The following is a 7,218-nucleotide window of genomic DNA, read 5'->3' as shown; positions in this document are numbered from 1 at the left end:
CAACCACCACCACCACCACAACTACAACTACTACTACTACTACTACTACTACTGTTTCTGCTACAGGCAGTATAGTATAATAATTTCTCATTTATGTATAATTTGTGTACTAACTCATTTATGTTAAGTTAAAATGGTATTTATTCAAGCCTGTAATATGCTGAATAAAGAGTGTAGAATTATAAGTATTTACTATAGCTTTAGTAATAACCTTAGAATTATACGTTGTGAAGTTATTATCAGTTATTCCTATACTGCGTGATATATTGTACTTCTTATGATTTACTGAAATATACCGTATAATATAATGTAGGAATTATATACTTTGTTATGATAATTTTCTCTTTGAAGGTTGGATTGAAGCAGGGATGTGTCGTGATTCCGTGGTTGTTCGGTCTGTGCATGGATGGGGTAATGGAGGAGGTGCAGGGTGGGGTGGTGGATGTTGGAGTGGCCCTGGTGAGGGAGGGTGGTGTTTGGAAGCTCCCTGTGCTGTTGTTTGCAGATGATGCTGTGCTGTTGGGTGGGGGCGGGGGGGAGCTGCGAGGCTTGGTGGATGGGTTTGGGAGAGTGTGTGAGAAGCGGAATCTGGGGGGTGAATGTAGGGAGGAGTGGGGTGGTGGTCTTTGGGAGAGGTGAGGTCGGTGAATGTGCAGCGAGGTTGGATGGTGAGGAGTTGGAAGGTGTGAGTGCGTTTGAGTGCTTGGGTGGGGATGGGGGTTTGGAGGGTGAGGTGCTTGGGAGGGTGCAGCGGGGGGGGGGAGGGGGTTGCTGGTTCTTTGAAGGCAGTGATGAGAAGCAGGGAAGTGAGCATGGAAGTGAAAAAGATACTACATGACAGTATTGTGATACCAACTCTAACGTATGGAAGTGAAGCTTGGACGTTGTTGGAAGGACACAAGTCAAGAGTGAGAGCAGTGGAAATGAGTTATTTGGGAGGAACCTGTAGAGTCACATGGAGAGACAGGCTGACGAATGAGAATATAAAGGAGCGTTGTGGTGTGGTTGTGGATGTGATAGGAAGCGTTAGGAGGAACACGCTGGGGTGGTTTGGCCATGTGGAGAGGATGGAGGGTGAAAGACTGACGAAGAGAGTGTGAGTGAGGTGGAGAGGGGAAGAGGGAGGGGGAGGCCGAGGATGAGATGGAGAGGTATATGAGAGAGGGGTGTGTGAGTTGGGAGCAGGGCAGTGAAATGGCGAGGGACGGCGACTTGGAGGTGATTTGTTTGTGGGCACCCCAAACGGGATTGAGGCGTCTGGCAATAGATAGATAGACAGTTATGATAATTACTGAAATATACTGTATGGTATAACCAGGGACTTACTACACCCTGATAGTTACTCCTTTCACCTTAACTTGGCCTTGATTTTCCTCCATTTGCGACTTATTCCGTGCAGCTCAAAGGCAGAATAAGATTAGTGTTTTGGCTCTCCATCCTTTCCACGGCACTTTTTCGTGACTAGCACCACACTACAGTGTTAATCTCTTGTTATAGGTCAGCATTCAAGATGGAGGGATGGCAATTTTTAGGCCAAGTTGGAGTAAAAGGAGTAGAGTCGGTGAGTTTTTTATTAATTTTTTATTTACTTTTTATAGATGTATTTTGTTTCATTCATGTATTTATTTATTTTTATTTGTTTATTTATTCATTATTTACTTATTTGTATTTATTTTATTTTATTTATTTATTATGAGGCGATTTGTTTGTGGCCACCCCAAACGGGATTGAGGCGTCTGGCAATAGATAGATAGATTATTTTTATTGTTTTTTACTGTACGTGATGGTGGATAAATAACATATATATATACAGTATATGCCTCGCCAGCGTCAGGGTTATGGAGCCGCATCTCATTATTATAGACAAAGGGGACTTCACACCTTTTCCTAAGCGATTCATTTTCCTTATAACACCTGACTGCTCTATTCTCTGTTATATAAATCTTTCCAACATCGCCATACTCGACATAAGTAACGTACAAAATGATGTTAACCACCTACAGTATATCTAAAAGTAAATCGCTAAGAAAGAGGTGTTAGGGAGCTTCCTCACCCAACGGGAGTGAGAAAAGGATGCCCGTGACGTCATCAACCAACAGACATTCATCATCATCATCATCATCACGATCATTATCATCATCATTACTGCCGCCATCATTATCATCATCATTACTGCCGCCATCATCATCATCATCACTACCACCACCACCATCATCATTACCACCTCCATTATCATTATTACCACCGTCATCATCATCATGATCATCATCATCATTACCACCACAATCATCACCACCACCACCACCACCATCATCATCATCATCATCATCATCATCATCATCATCATTACCACCATCGTCATCGCGATCGATGTCATCATCATTACCACTACCATCATCGTCATCATCATCATCATCACGATCATTATCATCATCATCATCATTACCATCATCACGATCATTATCATCATCATCATTATCACCATCATCATCACGATCATTATCATTACCACCATCATCATCATCATCATTGTTATCATTATTATCATCTTTATCATTATTATTATTTTTCAGTTTACATGACCTCACAACAAAGGAAGCATAGGAGATCAGGGCAGGATATATGACCTTAGCTCCCCGGGGTCACAGGATCTGACTCTTCTTATGTTAGACGCTGGCAAGAGGTGGCAAGCTTTCTCGAAGGAGGTTAACGAGGAATTGCTAAGATATTTTTGACACATTCTAAAGTATTACCAATATTTTTGACACCCTAAAGTATTACCAATATTTTTGACTCACCCTAAAGTATTACCTATATTTTTGACACACTCTAAAGTATTTCCCAAAATGTTAGTGATCATCAAAGTAGGTGGACATATGAAAGAAGAATTATTGTCTTAAATAATGAAAGTTTTCGTATTGTACCTTCGTTCGTATCGTTTATGAAGGCTCCAAAGCGCTGGCATGCGTCGGCCTTGTTCACCCAGTGGCAGCTTTTCTCCACGCTGCTAGATCTCGCAGCCTCCCTACTCAGTCCCTTATCCCTGAGGTAACACTCTATAACCTCATCCCCGCTCTTTTTCAGTCTGCCCGTCGCAACCCTACCCCCAGCGTTCACACACCTCACCAGATGTCATGCCCGAACCATCTCAGTCTACCTCTCCTCATCACATTAATACATTCAAGGCCCATCCTTCCTCTCAACTCCTTCCTCAATCGTAAACCTAGCACCCCCTGGTTTCGCATTCAGGAACGCAGTACACATCCATCTAATTATTGTCGTTTCTGTACTTTTGAGCCTGTGAATATTCTCTTCCTTTACTGCCCTGGTCTCACTACCATACAGCATTCCACTCCTAACACATGCCGCATACAAGGATCCCTTAGCACGGAGGGAGAGCTCTCTCAATGCCAGGAGTGGCAACAGCTCCCTGAACTTTCATCAACCATTCTTTACCCTAGCCACAGAGCTGTCTCCAGCCCCACCTCCAGCACACATTTCCCCCTAATAACAACTCCTCTACACACTCGAGAGACTCACCAGCAAGATTAATCCTTTCACGCCTGACAATCTCCACATGCTCTTCCCGACACACCGCACACATGAAATCAGCATTACCTCGCAGTCTACCCCTAATACCATCACGCCTCTTATGCACTCACTTATCACAAACACTGCACAGGATGGAGTTACTTTCCACACATGTGACAAGCCGCACATGGCCACTCTCCCTTTGCTTTGATGATACCTCCACCAGCCCTAGATATCACTTTTGTTTTATCCGCATATACTCTCAAACCCTTGTGCCACATTCCGTCTCATCCTTTCCTACTTCTTTCCTCCGCCTCCCTTTCATGCTCTGCAGCCAGCACCAAGTCAACAACATGCAACATCATCCATGGGAGTCCATTTCTGAAGTCATGTGAGAGAGCTTCAAGCCTTAACAACCTAGCCAGCCACTCCTCGATCCCAAGCTTTCTTATTGTCCTCTTCACCACCTCTCAACGGACTCTGTCAAAGGCTTTCTCCAAATCAACAAAAACAAACTACGGTTCCCTTTTCTTTCTTACAGTATATATTTTTCCTGAAGCTGTCGGACAATGAATATAGCATCAATGGTCCCTTTGCCTGCCATAAACCTAAACTGCCCTTATCATACCTTCTATGACTCTCTTTTACCTTCATTATCTGATCCAAAAGTTTTAAGCCTGTATAATTTCCTCTTTCCAGGGCATCATCCTTTCCTTGAACACATTAACAGTCACACCCTTCTTCTGAGACAACTCGCTCATATATAATCGTGTTTGTCAAATCAGTAACTAAACCCACTCCTATCTCCTGAGGCCTTTAGCATTTCAGCAGTCAACCCAGACACACCTGCCACCTTGCCCACCTGCATCCTGCCTATTGCCCTGTTCACAGTAGCAGCATTATTCAAAGGACAAGGGCGAAACACTGGATCCGCTGACTCCGCACTTTCTCTGTCCCTGTCGAACCGATCATTCAGCAACCTATTATAATGCTGTCTCCAGGCGTCTTTAATATTCTCACTGTCCAGCACTACCTTTCCATCACTACTTACCACACACTACTCACCTATGATATCCCAGTTTTCCCTCTTTATCTGATTTCCCTCTTTATCTGAGGAAGAGAGGGAGAGGCGAGGAGAGATAGGAGGGGAGAGAGGGACGGAGAGAAAGGGGAGGGAGGAGGAGAAAGGAGAGAGATGGACAGGACCAAGAGCAGAGGAAGAAAGGAGGGAGGAGGAAGATGTAGAGTGGGAAAGGGAGAGAAGGAGGAAAGCTCGAAGTGGGAGGGAGGGAAGGAGGGAGAGAGGGGGGGGAAAGGAGAGGGAAACGAGATGGAGGGAGAGGGAGGAAGGATGAAGACAGAGAGATGTTTGTATCAAAGTAGATGGAAGTGTCGAAGAAAAACTTGTAAGGTGGTTCCGGTCACACTGAAGTATTACCAAAAATTTCATGGTATATCAGAGTAGATGAAACTATTTAGGAACATTCAAGGTATTTCTGCTTTGACGAATTTATTGCCAGGTATATTGATGTATTGCAAAGTACGTCAAAGTATTAATGAAAAACCGGTAAGAAATTTATAGCTAAATTAAGGTGTTTTAAAAATATACTCTCTCTCTCTCTCTCTCTCTCTCTCTCCAATGTTATTAATTTTCTTTTTCTTCTTTCTTTTTACTTTCTTTTCTTTCTCTTCTGCTCTTGTATTTTTATATTTTCATTTTTTCTTTCTTTTGCATTTTTTCTTAATTCTTTCTTTTTTATTCTTTTTCATTCATTTTCTTTTTCTTTTCTTTTGCTTTCTTTTTTCTTGTTTCTTTCCTTTCTCTTTTCTTTTCTCCTCTTCTTTTCTTTCCTTCATTCTTTCTCTCTTTCTTTTCCTCTCTTCACATCTTTCATTTTCTCTAATTATTATTTCTCTTCAATGCTAGTTTTTCCTTCCTTCACTAATATATATTCTCCCCCAAATAAATAAATAAATAAAAAGATAAATAAAAAGATAAAGAAATTAGCAGATTAATAAATGCAGATAAATAGATAAATAAAATAGAGAAATGAATAAACATTAATAAATAAGTAGATAAAGAAATAGATAGATGAATAGATAGAGATAATAAAAGTTACACATTTTTTAATACAAGGTAGGTAGATAGATAGTAAAAGATGCACTATTTCATTACCATTTAGATTGATAGATATATAGTGAAAGATACACCATTTTAATACCAGATAGATAATTAGTAGAAGATACATTATTTAAATTCCACATAAATTCCAGATAGATAGATAGATAGATATACAGAAAATAGATAGATAGATGGTAAAAGATACATATTTATAAGTCTAACAGAAATCCGGAATAATCTGTGAATATATGACTGTCTTTTTTTTCACTAAATATCAGTAATAATAATAATAAATAATCCTAATGTCAGTAATAATAATAATAATAAATAATCCTAATGTCAGTAATAATAATAATAAAAAATAATCCTAATGTCAGTAATAATAATAATAATAATAAATAATCCTAATGTCAGTAATAATAATAATAATAATAAATAATCCTAATGTCAGTAATAATAATAATAAAAAATAATCCTAATGTCAGTAATAATAATAATAATAATAAATAATTCTAATGTCAGTAATTATAATAAAAAATAATTCTACTGTCAGTAATAATAATAATAATAAATAATTCTAATGTCAGTAATAATAATAATCAAAAATAATTCTGATGTCAGTAATAATAATAATCAAAAATAATTCTAATGTCAGTAATAATAATAATAATAAATAATTCTAATGTCAGTAATAATAATAATAATAATAAATAATTCTAATGTCAGTAATGATAATAAAAAATAATCCTAATGTCAGTAATAATAATAATAATAAATAATTCTGTCAGTAATAATAATAATAAAAATAATTCTAATGTCAGTAATAATAATAATAAAAAATAATCCTAATGTCAGTAATAATAATAATAATAATAAATAATTCTGTCAGTAATAATAATAATAAAAATAATTCTAATGTCAGTAATAATAATAATAAAAAATAATCCTAATGTCAGTAATAATAATAATAATAAATAATTCTAATGTCAGTTATAATAATAAAATATAATCCTAATGTCAGTAATAATAATAATAAATAATAATTCTAATGTCAGTAATTATAATAAAAAATAATTCTACTGTCAGTAATAATAATAATAATAAATAATTCTAATGTCAGTAATAATAATAATAATAAAAAATAATTCTACTGTCAGTAATAATAATAATAAAAAATAATCCTAATGTCAGTAATAATAATAATAATAAATACTTCTAATGTTAGTAATAATAATAATAAAAAATAATCCTAAGGTCGAGTAATAATAATAAAAAATAATCCCAATGTACTTTTCCACATGAATAAAAAATAAATAATAAATCTGTAAAAATAAACATTGATAAGTTGTACCAAAGAATGAATTTTGAGACGAAATGATAAGAAAATGACAAAAACCAACTAAAAAAAAAACTGAGAACTGAATTTTTTTTAGAATTAATATTAAAAAAGACAAAATTTACTTAAAAAATGAAAAATAAAAACGAATGATGTAATTTTGGAGTGGAAAAAAATGTTATATCAGCTACAGTGAGATGCAAAAGTTGTCTCATTTCCACTGCACCTA

The sequence above is a fragment of the Coenobita brevimanus genome, chromosome 77 (genome assembly GCF_032717465.1).
Source record: "Coenobita brevimanus isolate Jiangsu-jjx chromosome 77, ASM3271746v2, whole genome shotgun sequence".
Lineage (NCBI taxonomy): Eukaryota > Metazoa > Arthropoda > Malacostraca > Decapoda > Coenobitidae > Coenobita > Coenobita brevimanus.
Note: the sequence above shows the minus strand (reverse complement) of the source record.